Source organism: Miniopterus schreibersii, assembly GCF_964146895.1.
Source record: "Miniopterus schreibersii genome assembly, chromosome: 4".
Lineage (NCBI taxonomy): Eukaryota > Metazoa > Chordata > Mammalia > Chiroptera > Miniopteridae > Miniopterus > Miniopterus schreibersii.
In genome coordinates, this window is record NC_138105.1 from 97,371,447 (window position 1) to 97,386,543 (window position 15,097).

General features: G+C 52.6%; 1 pseudogene across 1 annotated transcript; it reads right to left on the bottom strand.

Moving 5' to 3' along the window:
• Window positions 1-3,781: 3,781 nt before the first annotated feature.
• Window positions 3,782-7,202, bottom strand: LOC308556353 (THO complex subunit 1 pseudogene; annotated as a pseudogene). Its single transcript has 2 exons — window positions 7,173-7,202; window positions 3,782-5,717 (listed from the first exon to the last, which is right to left on the bottom strand). The product of its transcript is annotated as a THO complex subunit 1 pseudogene (transcript).
• Window positions 7,203-15,097: the final 7,895 nt, after the last annotated feature.

Genomic DNA, 15,097 nt, shown 5'->3' on the forward strand with positions numbered 1-15,097 from the left:
TGTTACTCCGCCTTTGGTCACCTGCTGTTCCCCTGCCTTATCCGCGTGGGTAAGAAGCCGAGCTGCGCATACGGTGGGACAACTCACTCACTATCTGCAGCCCCCGGGACGCACAATTCCGGATTCAACTCTAGAGCCACCGTCGCCACCCTCTTTCAAGCCGTCGCCATCTCCTGCCTCGATACTTGCAGGGCCCCCTAATCACCGCTTCCCACTCTTGCCGCCTCGCCTGCCTGCAAGGCCCAGCTCCTGCAGCCCGCAGCGCCACCTCCCAGGATGTGAAGCTTTTCCCCTAAAATACATTAGTATAGCTTTTCCTTCTATGATGCAAATTGGGTAGCTGCTCATGTTTTTCTTTTTTGTCCTGGCCACTAGGAAGCTCAAAGCCAAATTTGTCACTCAACTTTAGTAAAAGCCTAGAATCCTCCGTTTGCTTCTTATGTTCTAACTTCCTTCCTGGTCCTGATCATTAAATCTACCCTCCCCTGCCCTGGCTGGGTGGCCCAGTTGCCTGGAGCATCATCCCCTGCCCCAAAAGGTTGCAGGTTCGATTCCCGGTCGGGGCACATACCTAGGTTGTGGGTTTGATCCTCGGTTGGGGCACATAGGGGAGGGAAGCAATAGGTGGATATCTCTCTCTCCTCCCTTCCTCTCTCTCCCTCCCCCCTTCCTCTCTCTAAACGTATCCTCCGGTGAGGATTTAAAAGAAATCTATCTTTCTCTAATCTTGTTCTCTAGTTTATTCAGAGTTTTCTAGTTTATTGTATTGTATTCTGTTGTTGCACATACATAATATTGTATGTATTATTATAAGCCTCACGTAGAAAGGGGTTAATTATCTACAAAGAGTCTTTGGGAAGATGACTTATCAAAATGTTAATTTTTTTAATCTGCCATAATCACATAATCTAGGAAACCCAGGTGATGGGGTAAGGCGATCAATGTGTGTGTATGTGTGAGTGTGTCAGAGAGAGAAAGAAGCTTCCACCTCAGTATACATCTTTCTATAGGCAGCTTGGGTCCCTGGTGACAGTTTGTCACCTGAGAAGTGCTTGACAGCTTTATCTGCTGTCCTCTGATAAGACTGATGACTCATTTCTCTCTGGCCTGTACATCTGTCACAGCCTCCGCCACCCTGTGGACCCGAGTGCACACCTTCCATGCACTTTCCACTGGGCCCCAGAGTGCCTTTTCCTTTGTTTTTAATGCAAATATGAGCATGTGACTCTCCTACTTAAACCCTTTGGTGTTCCCTGCAAAGTCAACCTTGACACTTCTTGATCTAGTGCAACCCCTGTCATTGAATAATTGAGAAGAATACGACCCAGAGAGGTAAAGGGACTTTCCTGAGGTCACACAGCAAGTGAGTGGCACCAACACAGAGGTTTCGATCCTGTGTTCATGCATTCCTCCATGTGTATATTTACTTATTCAGAAAATATCTTTGAGGATGAATAGGCATCACACCTCTTGCAAGCTCCAGGATAACCACTCACATTCTAGAGGGGCTGACGGACACAGAGAAGGACTGCGCTAAGTGCTATAGAGCCTACAAGGGGCATCGTGCCAGAGAGTGAGCGGGAGGTGGCCGAGAGTGAGTTAGGCAGGTAGTTGGGGGGAGAAGGCCACTTTGATTGGGACACTTGAGCCAGCGGCCAGCCCTGAAGCTCTGAGTCTGAACATGCGGATGATGCCTGGAAGAGGGCTCCGGCTTGGCTCGGCTTGGCTCATCTGGGGTGGCAACGCGCTCCCTGGGGCTGGGGTACAGAGGGCGAGCCTGCAGGGGTGGCAGGAGAGGATGTTGAAAGAAGACCACAGGGCCACTGCGAGGCCTCCTGCTCTTCACCACACACTGCTCTCGGAAGCTCATCCCAGGGTCAGGTGCATTTTCAACCCAAGGCCTTAGATTGAAAAAATAGGGAGGGTCCAGGGAGCTGGGCCTTTGCTGCGCCCAGCCCAGCCCAGCCACGGCTCACCCCTTCCCACTGGATCCGATTTACACCCACAGTATTTTTAGCCTCTCGCTCCAGCTAGGGGAGTGTGCCCACATGAAAGAGGAGACCGATTTATCTCTGTGGTTGAGACGTGCGCACATGTGAGAGGTTGCGTGACAGCGGGCAATAGCGCGGGCTTTGGAGGAAGGGAAAGCCAAGCTCGAACCTCAGCTCTGTCACTAAGCTAGGTGTGGTTCCGAAGCAAGGGGACCCTGCCTCCCCACCCCTCCGTGTCCTGGCCGAGAGCTGGAGTTAGTAAGAACAGGTCCTCGTATAGCGCTTGTGCGGACCCAGGCACTGTTTATAGATAGCATCTCGGTTCATCTTCCTGAGAAACCCTCGTGTGGTAGGTACTGTTCTTTATTAGCCAGCCCATTTTACTGATGGGGAAACTGAGACCCAGAGGGAGGGACCTGGAATTCAGTTCCCCACAGTCCCGCATCTTGCATGGCCAGCTGCTGTTGGGAGGCTTAGAAGCACTGTGGCCCAGCCCCGGCTCTGGCAGTGTTTAATCATCTCTGTTTACCCTAAGGAAGCAGATGGATGTGTCGCAACCAGATGCTCCATGGTGGCAAGTGGGAGGAGGTGGGAGGAAGTTGAGCCGGTTGGCGAGTTGCTCACCACGATCCCCACCCCAGCAGCTAGGTGCCCAGACATTCTCTCTGCTTTTCTGCCATGATAAATTCAATGGGCTCAACTTGTTCCCACTGTACTGTGTTCCCTCCTCTGGCCCTTTCCTCTGATTTCAAGATTATTCAAAGGCCCCTGTGTCCCAGCAGAGTGTGTCCCTCCTCTGGGTTCCACTGCATGGTGAACATCATATCGCAGCCCTTATAAAGCTAGACAGTGATTATCTTCCCTTCCCAGGGCAAGAGTATAACTGAGCACCACGTATCCTATATCTAAATATTAAAAGCTATAAGACAGGCCAACAGACTGTTAAATAAAACAAGTTCTGTCCACACACCTTGACAGATATATCTATCTGATGATCTGGAAGGCCAAGGTGAAATTTAGAAATCTCAGATGCCTCTGAATTCTGTGCCTGAGTCTGACAACAGAGGAGAGCTGACCCCTAGGCCCAAGCCTGGCTGCTGTCCCCACCTCGGTCTCTGCTGTGCTGAGATGGGCCTCGTTGTGGCAGACACCTGGGGGTCCCTGTTCAAGCCCCATCGTCTGCTCCCTCTCCCCACCCACAGCTGCCCTCTGGGCTCCATGGGGCCCTAGGTTTGCTCTGGGCAGCTTGCTCAGCCTTTGGGAGAACTGGCCTGGGGAGGGAGTCGGTACAGGTTCCAGAAACGGGCTCGTGGCCATTTGGACAAGGCAAACATGGTCCTCAGTATGTGTGCATGGCACATGGTCTAGGATGGTGCTTTCTAGTAGAAATGTAATGTGAGCCACAAATGCCAGCCAGGTGTGGCACAGCCCTGGGTGTGTGGCCTGGGTGTGGACGCCGAACCTGTGCGCAGTTGGGGTAAAGGGTCTGGGACCAAGGAGGTCGGGACAAGCTGGGCTGCTCTGCCCCCAGGAAGCTGGTTCCAGGAAGCTCCCCAACGTTCCTGTGCAATGTCACCCTCCTCAGAGTCTCCGTGTGTCCTCTGGGACTTGTTTTACTTGTCAAACATGACCTGGGGACTCACTGTCCTCTTGCTTCCACCTCCACCTAAAGAAGTCATGTAAAATGCTGGGTCTATTTTTGTTGTTGTTGTTATAAAAATGTTTATTGTTTACCAAAACCAGTGGACCTCTTAGCAAATGCTGCTTGGTAACAAAATTTTATCACATTTTTAATTAAAAAAAAATAAGCTATTTGTCTCATTGTCATTCATTAGACTTCCTGCAAGGTCACTTCGTCCGGCCTATTCGGCGCATGAATCGGGTTCTTGGGCGTGGCGCGTGCTCCCTCTGGATCTTGCCAGGCCACCAGCAGCCGCCTGGCTCTCATTTCCATGTCTTCGCTGTCACACTTGATCTGTCTCCTTCCCGACTCTTTCCTTCCCAAGCAGGGAGCCGAGCCTTGCGTTGCTGGCCCAGCGTGTTGGCGAATCTCTCTGTTCCCCTGGATCAGGCTTGTCTCGCGGGGCATCGGGGCTTTCCTTTCCCTTCCGTGAAGCACCGTTACCTTCCTCACCTTCATCTCGCCTGTTTTTACTTCTTCAGGAGGCGGTGGTTCCTTGGCTAGCTCTATGACCGTGTTTTCAAGATGCTCTGGCAGACTTTTGAGCGGACGGTTGGTTGGTTGGCTGGAAGAAGTGAGGGCCCCTCCGAGCCGCGAGTCTCGGGGCTCTCTCGCCACCCGTGGGGTTGTTCACAGCCTCCTATTCCCTTTCAAGCATGCTCTCGGGGGCTGCCTGTCCAATGGCTTCTTCAAGGAATCCCCCCAAAGCTGGCCTAGCTTCCCTTGGGTCTGATGGACAGGCTTCCAGATGATCAGGGCAGAGATCCCAAGGCCTCGTGAGCTCCTCATGGCCCATCAGACTCTCCGTCGGGCCCTCTCCCCCACGAAGCCCTCGGGTGCTGCTCTCTTCCGTGGTGCTCTTGGCGGCTCAGCGTCTGAGGTTCTTTCTTTCACGAAGCTGGGGTAGCCTTCATTTTTCCAGGAAGTCCAGTTTTCTTCAGTATTTCATATATGCTCTGCCATCTCTGAAAACCTTTCTCCATCGGGCGGGTTTTCGGATAGTCGTCAATAAACTGATTTTGTGGTCCCTTCAATCCAGAGTGATCGCTCATCAGTGAAAACATAGTATGAACTTTTACATTTCACCCGTCCCTTGAGATACTGGAATAAAATGAGATATTGCAGTAGGATGTGTCGTCGAAAGTTACTGTCGCTCAGCTGTAAATCCATCAACTTTTCACTTACTAAAAATTTTGCAAAATATACATGTTCTCCTCCTGTTTTTAATTCTTTCATCTTTTTTCTTGAGGCCTGAGTATCATCTAATTTATAACTCTTGAAAACGGCTAGAACTTCTTCTGAATACTTGAGAAAAGCCTTTCCATGAAATCTTATAGCATTGCACAGGGTTCCTGAAATAATCCTGAAGTGACCCAAATTTTCGATACAGGTTGTTGGAGCTTCATCAGCTCCCATGTCTCCTTCTTCGACACCCATTCCTTCCTCTCTATCTTCAGTGTGCTCCTGACCCAGGGTGCCTTCCTGCTCTTGGGTATGGAAAACAGTGACCTTCTCTAGGTTCAACTGACTCTGCAGGTTAAGACCTGATTTCTAAGATAAAGGGAAAAGCCTGGCCAAAGAGAGTTGAATTCGCCCACAGAAGACTGTCTTCTGGGATTTTGATAATCTTCTTAAGAGATCGTTGCACGTACGCAGTCAATGATCTTTCCCAGCAGAATGGAATGTATTTGATTTCCAAGTAGCAACATTTTTTTTCCACAAAAGCGAATATCGTGTCCCACTGATCCAAAGGAAGGCGATCCAAAACATCTCCCAACAATACCAAAGGCGTAGGTGCGGTACAAATACCTTTAGCTACCCCCCGATAGCGAGGGAGATCCTAGCGAAAACATTTTCACATGATGAATGATTTATCATTTCTTCTTCTAGAACACCTCTGAAAGCTTGGTCGGGGTACATTTCTTTCCATGTTCACTGCCAGGCAGCTGGCTGAAGGTATTCAACAACGGCTTGATATTTTTGTTGTTCAGGGCCCTTCTGGTAGACTTCGCGAATCATGTCCGCGCTTCGGGTAAACTCTGGGTCTATTTTTTTATTTTCCTTGAATACATTGATGAATTCGTGTGGACAGTGTTGCCCCAGGAGGATCCGTGACACAAAGAGAGCAACAATCACAGTACAAATCTTAATGCTCACGGGCCAGCTGAGGGGTGAGGTGATGCTCGGGAAAAGCCCCGGCCCAGCTCGTGCCAGCTGCGAGGGTGGAAATGCTCGGGGGACCCGCCGTCTGTCGGCGGGAGAGCCGGACACATAACAGGCCGCGACAGTGGAATGGAGAAAGGTGATCCCGGAGAAAGAGTCCTGGGCACAGAGGCCTGCAAATAGGCAAGAGCGTCCGCGGTATGCGTGGGGCCTGTGTGCTTCTGGGACTCGCAGGGAAGGGTTAGGAAGAGGCTGGAAGGGCAGGGAGCAAACCCCTGAGGGCTGTGATTCATCCTGGAAGAAAGGAGGTGCCATGAAGGGTCTTATGGGGAGATGTGACATGATCGCACGTGCTTGTTGGAACGATCACCCAGGCTCAGGTGATCGGAGCGTGGATTTGCACCTGCGGCTGCTCAGTACCACTGCCCACTAAGGAAGACAGAAGCTAATATGTGCCCTGTCTCCAGGGTCTCGGTCTCTACAATTGGCACCTCCATCCATCCAGTGGATCAAGTCAGAAACTTGGACATCCTCCTTGCCTCCTACCTCTCTTACCCTCTGTATCCCCAAGATGGATGGCATCCATATCCTCACTGTCCCCAGTGGCCTCCAAACTGGTCTCCCTGCCACCAGTGTCCCCCTCTCCCAGCTCTTCTCTGAGTCACCCCCAACGTGGCCTCTCTTAAATGCAGACTCATCCTGACACTCCTTAGCAAAAGCCCCTCCGTGGCTCTGTCCATCGCGGTTCCTACTGCAACCAGAACTGAACCATTCACACAGAAAAGAAACGTATAATACGGGGACAGAGCAGCAGGTGAGATCACTGGAAGTGGGTTTGTAAGCTACCGTATGGCAAAAGACGTGCCTTATGTTTTGGTCATCTGATGCCAAGTAACAAACATAAGGTGTGTTGGTGGGACGTGGTAGGTGCGACAGGCCTGATTTGGCTTAGTGCCTTAAAACCACCATAGATTGATGGCCTCTCATGACCATGAGTTGACCGAGAAAAAGTCATTCATTTCCTGCACATGGTTAGACGACAAGGGATGGGGAGGCATGCAGGGACAAGCAAGAGGGAGGCCGGGACCAGCCCCGGGGCAGGGGGACAGAGGGAAGAAACCGTGTTATTGGAGGCTACCAGGAATTATAGTCACAGGAGGACGTGGTCCTGGAGGACACATGACGTACGAGCAGGTAGGGTGGAGACGAAAGACTTGAACCTTTCTCTTCGTTCTGAACTCGCTTTTTTCCTCTACGAAACGGGGCTATGACCACTGACCTGAGAGGCTGGCGAGAAGTGAGCCTAGTAATGAATTATAAACAACCTAGCGAGGCACTTGGCCCAGGGGTGTGTCCTCGATAAACATCTCGCGAATAAACAATAACAGGCTAACTAAATATTTTCGGAAGGCTCACACACGATTTTCTTTCTGCAAGAAAAAGAGTCTCAGCTGACAGACGGGGTGAGCTATGCCTCCGCTCCTTGTGGTGAAAGGCACCCGGGGACATGCACAGCATTTCAGAGGTGACGGGCTCCGAGCCGACTCAGGGCCGCCCCAGTTCAGGCAGGATTCCGCCAGGCGGTCTTGCCCTGAGAAGGCACCGAGGCGCATGCACAGGGAAGGAAAATAGAAGCCCATTAATTCCAAGCATTTGGTACCTTGTGGCCTCAAGAGGTTTAGATGGACGCGCTTAGTGGCTGTGCCTGAAATAGCGGGTGTGTTGGTGGCACGTGGTAGGTGGGACAGGGCTGACCTGGCTGCTGTCCAGAGCAGTCCAATGTGATGTCCACTTCTAGGGACTGTTAATGCAAAAGCAAGCTAGGGCTTCGTTAGGACCAGGGGCTTTGGAAGGGGAGTTGAGATTAAAGGCTCCTTCTATCTCTGGGGAACCACATGTGACTCTTTCCCTTGTTGTAAGAGAGGAAAAGGGACCAGTTGAGCATTGGCGACTGTGCTGGGTGATGGGCTACAAGGCCCCTGCTCACTGCTTTTGTGAATCCTCATAGCACCCAGGAGAGGCGGAAGAGGGGACCTGCTTAGGGAGGGCATTCTCTCCTTGGAACTTAAAAAGGAGACAGCCACCACACGAGCGGCGCCCTGGCCCGTATTTCATGTCTGCCTGGGACTGATGACCATGTTCTCTGGACCTCGGCACAGTATCCTCCGGGCCGTCTCCCCGCCGACTGCCAGGAGCCCCCACCTAATCTGCTGCTGGGGGGAAAGGCCACGGTGGCGATAGCATCATGGACACCGAGAATTCCTCAGAGGATGGAAATGCAGCTCAGACACAGCAAGTGACCGGGTCATGGGCAGTAAGAGCAAGAGAACTGAGGTTTCCTCTCTCTCCAGACGCCAAGACCTTTCGACAGCTTGTTACCTCTCTTAGAGGGAGACAGAGAAAACTGGGATCAGACTCCAGAGTTGCCTTTACCTCCAGGGTAACCTAGAGCCAGCAGGTCATTGAAATTCTGTGAGCCTTAGTTGACCCACCTACAGATTGGGGTGCTCAGCCGGCCTCCTCAAGGCGTGCGTGTGCGTGTGTGCGTGTGTTTCATAGAAGATCATGCGAGGGGTGTAAAAACACTAAAGCAGCTTCTCCTCTAAGTCTAGGTTTCAAGGTCCATCTAAAGCAGGCATTGAAAACATGGCCTTTTATAAACAGGCAGCCCTGTCCTTAGCGAGATACTTAACCCAAAGCCTCCGTTGTCCGCTCGCCTCGACGGACGGGCCATCTATCCCAGCCCTGGACAGCTGGTGTCCACAGTTATCCATTAGCTGCCTCAGCGGCCCCCCGAGCAGACCGATCTGTCCCCTGCCTTGATCCAGGCCACCATGAAATATTTAAGCAGCCCTGACAGCAGATAACTTACTTTGGCTGGATTCTGCTGGGATCGGGGTTCAGGTTACAGATGAGAGGCCCGAGCAGCTAAGGCGGAAAGGACAGAGGTCTGGAGCAGGGCTGCCTGCAACATGGGGAGTAGACACTCAAAAATAAATTGCAACTTAGGGAGCCACTGTTTTAAACAAATGCAAACTCTGCAAGCTCATGCTTGCTGCAGGCTCCTATAGAAAGAGCCGAGGCCCGGGAACAGATCCAGACGGTGGAGGAGTGCGGTCTTTGTAGTCATAAAGATTTAGGTTCAAACCCAGCCTGGCCTCTTTCTAGCTCTGTTCCTCCAGGGAGTCACTGAATTGCACTGAGCCTTGGTTTCTCTGCCTGTAAGTTGGGGGGAAACCCTACCTCCCAAGGCTGTTGTGAGGTTTCACCACGGCTGAGGTACTTGGAGGTACCTGGTAGGTGCTCACCTATGTGAGTTCCCTTCTCTCAGCTTTAGGAGTGAGGCCGCCAGGCATGAGCTGGTGGCCACAGGGTGGCCGTGTGAAGGGTCACCTGGCACTGGAACCAAGGTCACTCCATCCAGGCCATTGGAATGCACTCCGGACACCTAGAATCTCTTTACCGCTCACCTCATTCCAAACCAAACCAAACAAGAAGCGACAACGAAGGACCTGGGGCTGTTTACTGCGAGTCGTTTACGGCCACTGTGTGCTGGGCGCTCGCTGTGTCCCGAGCACTGGGGTAGGGGCCTTGCCCACACTGAGCTGCATCAGGGGTTCAAAAGAAACTGTGGGCTGGCGAGCAGGGGCTGCGTAGCTGCTAAGCGCCAACTGGCCTTTCTGGCTTTGATGCCAGTGTCGCCCTGAGTTCAGGGTCATGGTTATAAAATCAATTATTTCAATGGGAGGGGGAAATAAGAGGGCAGAACTAGACAGCCGTAGAGTCACAATAACAAAAACAGTTTTTCCTACAGGAGACCCAGCCCAAAGGGGGTTCTGTAGCTGGGAGCTCATAGCCTGAAACCTGAACGTCAGCCGCTCCTGCAGCATCGGGGCACCTGCTGCCCCCCGACAGCCACCAGCTCCGGCATCTGTGCACAGCAGCTCGTGTACCTTTATAATCCTCTTTGCCGTCTTTTCCAGCCAGTGTTATGATAAAGTTTCTCAAAGCGAAGTTTACAGCTTTGAAGCCCTGTAAGAGGACCCTGTAAGGTCAATTGCAGACCATAAATTATCTATTGGGTCATATCCAGTTCGCATAATGGACACTCACCCTGCGGGGGAAATGCCTGTGGGCGGGGGTCCGAGTTCTCTCTGAGCTCCCTGGCAGCCCCTTCCCAAAGGGAAACTCGGTGGCGGGAGGACGCCCACTCTCGGGGTGCTGCTGTTGGGCTCGGCTCCTTTGAAGTGCGCGCCGTCGAACAGGCTTTGGGCTGGATGGCTGCTTCCCTCCCCTGTAGCTGTGGCTTCTGTGGGTGAACAGGGGTCTGCCTGCCCCGCTCAGTGCAGGATGCCCATGGGATTCCCAGGCCCTGGGCTCCCTCCATCTCCCCCAGAACTTCCCCTTGACAGATGAGGGAAAGGAGGCTCCGAGGGATAAGGTGAGCTCCTGGGCTGGACCCCAGGTCTCCCGACTCTCACCGCACCCCTAAGAGGTACAGTGACAGGCTCTAGCACACAGATAGCAGCTCACAGAGTGGTCAGACCTAGGACTCTGGTCAAACCTAGGACTCCCAGCCCATCCACTTAGTCCATGTTTACTGTTCACCTTTCAGGCACCAGGAGCTGGTGGTCCTAGGACATAGCTGTGAGCAAGACAGACAGGACCTGTGTCCCCACGAGCTCCCCCTCTAGCGAGGGCACCAGACAATAAATGAGGAAGCCAATAGTTCTGGTTGGGGTGGAAATATGCAGGGGCTGTGGGGGGAAGAGGCCTGGGCATGTGGGGTCACTGCTTTAGACAGGAGGTCAGGGAAGGCTTCTCTGAGGAGGTGACATTATCTGAGAACTGCTTGATAAGTAGGAGGCAGATGTCGGGGAAAGAACAAGGCGGGTGAGGACCTGGAGGTATGAAGTCTCTCTGACAGGCACTGATATGAGGGTGGCGTGGCCAAAGGTCACCAATGAAGACAAGAAGGGCTTGGGGTGGAGATTAGCAGGTTAGCCACAGACCTTGAGGAGCTGAGTATTTTCCTAAGAGCAATGCAGAAGCACCAGAGGGTTTGGGCCTGGAGGTGCCGGGACCAGGCTTGCATCTTAGAAAGCTTGCTCCTAGCTGCTGTGTGTGTGTGTGTGTGTGTGTGTGTGTGTGTGTGTGTGTGTGTGTGTTTGGGGGAGGGGTGGCGGTTTCAGGTGCCCATCAGGGAAGCCAGTGCACTGCTGCTGGGGAGGTCCCAGCACGCCTGCTCCAGAGCTGCGCTAATAAGAATGGAAGAAAGGGGAGATCTGGGTCATGTTTCAAAACAAAATCATCAAGACCCTGGATGGCTTAAAAGTGAGCAGGGAGGGAGGGAGGTGTTCAGGATGACTTCCAGGCTCGGCTCAAGCACACCAGGTAGAGAACAGTGCCTTCTATTTTGGGGCTGTTGGAGCAGGGCTGGGAGGGCAGGGCCTGGGGAAGATCAGGGCCCTGTGGAGATGCTCAAGCCTGGAGTCCTACCCTATAGCCCGAGCCCCTCTGGCAGCAGTCAGACCCCGCCGCCCCCAGAGCAGGCAGCTAACAGTCCCCACAGAGCCCAGAGCCTCCCGAGAGCCCCAGCCCCAGGCCCTGGCCCTGCCGCAGCCAGGCCACTGCACTCTCTAGATTGGGTTCCTGGAAAACTGCTCAATTATTGATAAGGAGCCCTCCTGACATCGCTGAAAGACGACGAGGCCCTTTCCTCGCTTCAGTGACGCCTTGCTGCCCTGCAGATCTGGGTCCTCTGGCTCAGCAGTTGGAATATGGGGTAGTGGAGGAGGGGACAGCTAGTAAAACAGTTGAAGTAAAGACATAAGAAAACACTCAGATGTAATAATAATAATAATAATAATAATAATAATAATAAATAATGACAACACTATCATAATGAACATTTTTTGAATACTTGCCTTGTGCCAGGCAGGGTGCCCCGGGAGTACCCTCTTTTTAAGAAGTCTAAGAGGGAAGTCCTGGAATTATTCCCACTTTACAGGTGAGAAAGTGGAGGCCAAGGGAGATTAAGGAAGTTGCCCCAGGCCACCAGCTCAGACTAGGCAAAGCCAGGTTTAAAGCCAAAGTCTGGCTCCAGAGCCCCGGATAGGCCCACCACTCTGAGCTGCCTCTAGGTGGAGAGTTGGAGTTGGCAGCAGAGGGCCATTGGGGTCATGCTTTAAAACTCATTAAATGAATTAGCTCGAACAATATGGGAAACATTTAACTAAGCCCCCATAAAAGGAGGAATGCTGTCAGGCCACGTCACAGATGGGAAAACTGAGGTGAAGAGACGTGAGAGGTTTTAGCTAAGGCTGGGCTAGGAAAGGACAGGCCTGGAATCCAAGCCTTCGTCACTTACCTCCAAGGGCGGGGACTTGTCTCACTTCACTGCACGTACACATCTGTGTTACCTGCATGTATAAATTGCTCATGTCTATTGAAAAGAACCATACAGCACATATTACGACCGTCATTGGGGTGCTTCCATCCCCCCACTGAAAGCTCAGAGGAAGATCCACTCTGAAGCTCTCATCCAGCTGCTTCCATGTTTCTTTCTACAATCGGGGGGGGGGGGGGGCTCCCTTTTCATGACCTTAGAAGAAAGGAAGTTAGACCTGAGACCCATTTTTCTAATCTTCTGCCAATGTACTGCTTGGAAGTATTCTATTATTTATCTTTATTTTGCTGTCTTTGAACTATTTTCAATGTTCCTCCGTCTCCCCCTTCCTCGCTTCCTTCCCCTGTCATTCAGCTGACGTGTATTGAGCGTTTGTTCAAAAGCTACCGTTGGAGAAAGGACGCCGATGATGGGGCAGGCTGGCCAACGCTTGAGTCCCAGCGCTGCCCTCTACCAGCCCTGTGACCTTGAGCAAGTTGTTCATCCCTACCGGCCTCAGTACCCTCGTCTGTAAAATGGGACAGCCACAGAGAAGAAACATGGTCACAGCTGGACAGTGTCTGATATGGTCCTCTGTGTACGATCGGTGCTGGGTAAATGTTGATGGACAGCGGAGCCTGGGTGACAGAGGGGACTGAAGGGTGAGACGCAGACCTCGCCTAAAAGGGGAGGTAGGTAGGGCTGAACGAAGGCAGGCTGCTACAGGGCCCTAGCAAGGGGCAGATCAAGTGTCCCGAGGACTAGCAGGAAGGAGAAAGGCCTGGCAAGAAAGTGCCTTAGGTTCCACAGAACAGCCTAGAAACACATTCGTCTCCGTCGCGCTCTCTCTCTCTAAGGGGTCAGAAAGATGTTTTTCTAGGCCAGACTCTGCCCTGAATCCTTAGTAAAATAGGGCAGAAGGTAATGAGAAGGAATCGAGGTGACACTACTGTGATTGAGGCCAGCAGGCTTAGAGGCAGTAGAAAGCTTCGGCTGGTCCCATCCGTGGGCAAGAGCCAGAAGCCCTGGTCTGCCCGGAGGCCCCGATCCGCCACTGCCTAGCTGTGTGACCCTGGACAGGGTGCCCCAGCACCCCGAGGCTCAGGCCCATCACCTTTACAATACAGCTAACCGTTGTTCCTGTGGTGATGGAGACTGAGAGAACCATGTGCAGGTTCAGGGCATATGGAGTGTGTATTTTTAAACATCTTCTACCTTTTATTCTGTTTGGTAAGTGGGCATGTGCTTGGGGCTCTTCTGAGGCAGGCGGTTTTATTGGCTGATCGGAATTTTGGCAGCTCCACGGTAGAACCATTAAAGGGTAGGCACCTCACAAGTTTACGTTTTCACTGTTCAACGGAGGGAACAGTCAGAAATAGGTGCGCTTTGAATCAACGGGAGAGCCGGGGCTCCTGCATCCAATTTAGAGCCCAGTTCAGGGGCAGCGTCCGTGGGAGCCCATCTCACGTTCATATTGCAGGGTGGGCTCAAGGTCGACTCTACAGGGACGGTATGGCTGGCAGCAGCCATCACGCCGAGGCGAGCACCGTGAGCAGGTCATGGGTGCTCTGAGCTTCACAAAGCGTGCGCATGCAGGTGCGCACAGACACACGGCCTCTCCTGGGCCCGGCGGGGCAGTCAGCTCATGCATATGCATGAGGCAACTGTTCAGTGACCAATCAAGAGGCACCTCTGAGCAGGAAAGGAAAGAGCATTAGCCCAGAGAAGCAGAACTCTTCAAACCTTGCATCTCTCTGAGCCTCAGTTTTCTTGTCTGTAAAAATGGGGATAACAACCAGGTCTGTTGAGAATATTTAAATTAGAAAATTAATTTGAAAATGACCTGACGCCGTGCTCAGGAAGTAGTAGGGGCTTAATAAATGCTGGTTAAATTGGAGTCTGTTGAGGACTACGGGGACCTGAAGACTCCAGGAATATTTATTGGGACCCTGCAGTATGGAAGCCTGCATCAGGTTCTGGGCCCACGGAGATGAATAAAACATGCCATCCTGGGGTCTGTCTACATTTTAGACAGTGGGACGGATGTACACGAATGTCAGGAAAGATGTCACAGAAGAAGAGAAACTGATGCCAGATTTGAAGGACACGAGTGAGCTTGCAGCTGGAGCACTCCTGAGCGTGCAGAGTCCTCACGAGCTGTTTCTGGCTTTGAAGAGCGTAGCCATCGAGGCAAAATGAGACTGGATGCTTGATTCAATTCGAATTGGTTGGGAGACCCCACCCACAGTGCAGAGCAGCTGAAGGTGACCAGCACAGGTCCAGCTGTGCTCCAGACGTCCTGCTCCACAGTCCAGAAACAGACACCCTCACGGAGACCCCCAACTTCTTGCCTTTGAATCGCCAGTCCCGGGGGCGATGGTCTCTCCGTGGTTCCAGTTAAGAACTAGTGTTCCAGAAATCTTCCCTTTGACTGCCCAGCCCCACCACCATCTTCCACCCGCTCTGTGCCCTAAGGGGTCTGATCCGTGTGGGCTGAATCAGTGGAGCCCCTTTGCCCTCTGGTTCCTGGTTGGGCTCAATGTGGAACCTGGCAGGAGACTGGCAGCAGGGAGGAAGGGGACATGGGGGCATTCATTCCCTGCCTCCCCTTCGCTGGGCCACTGTGGGTTGGCTGAGCCCCTTACCAAAGGCCCAGCTCCTGCCAGATGGACCTCTCCACCCAGTGCTGTCTCAGGACCCAGGTGACTTTCCGTCCCCTCTCCCTCCAGGCCGAGGGAGGTGACAGCACTCAGCTATTTCAGCCCCAGGGACCTAAACTAGTCCTGTGGTTCCCCACCCCTTTGTAAACAGCCCCTTTACTGAACTCTCCGCAGTCACCTCATTTGTGAGTGCCATCTGTTTCCTGCCAGCCTC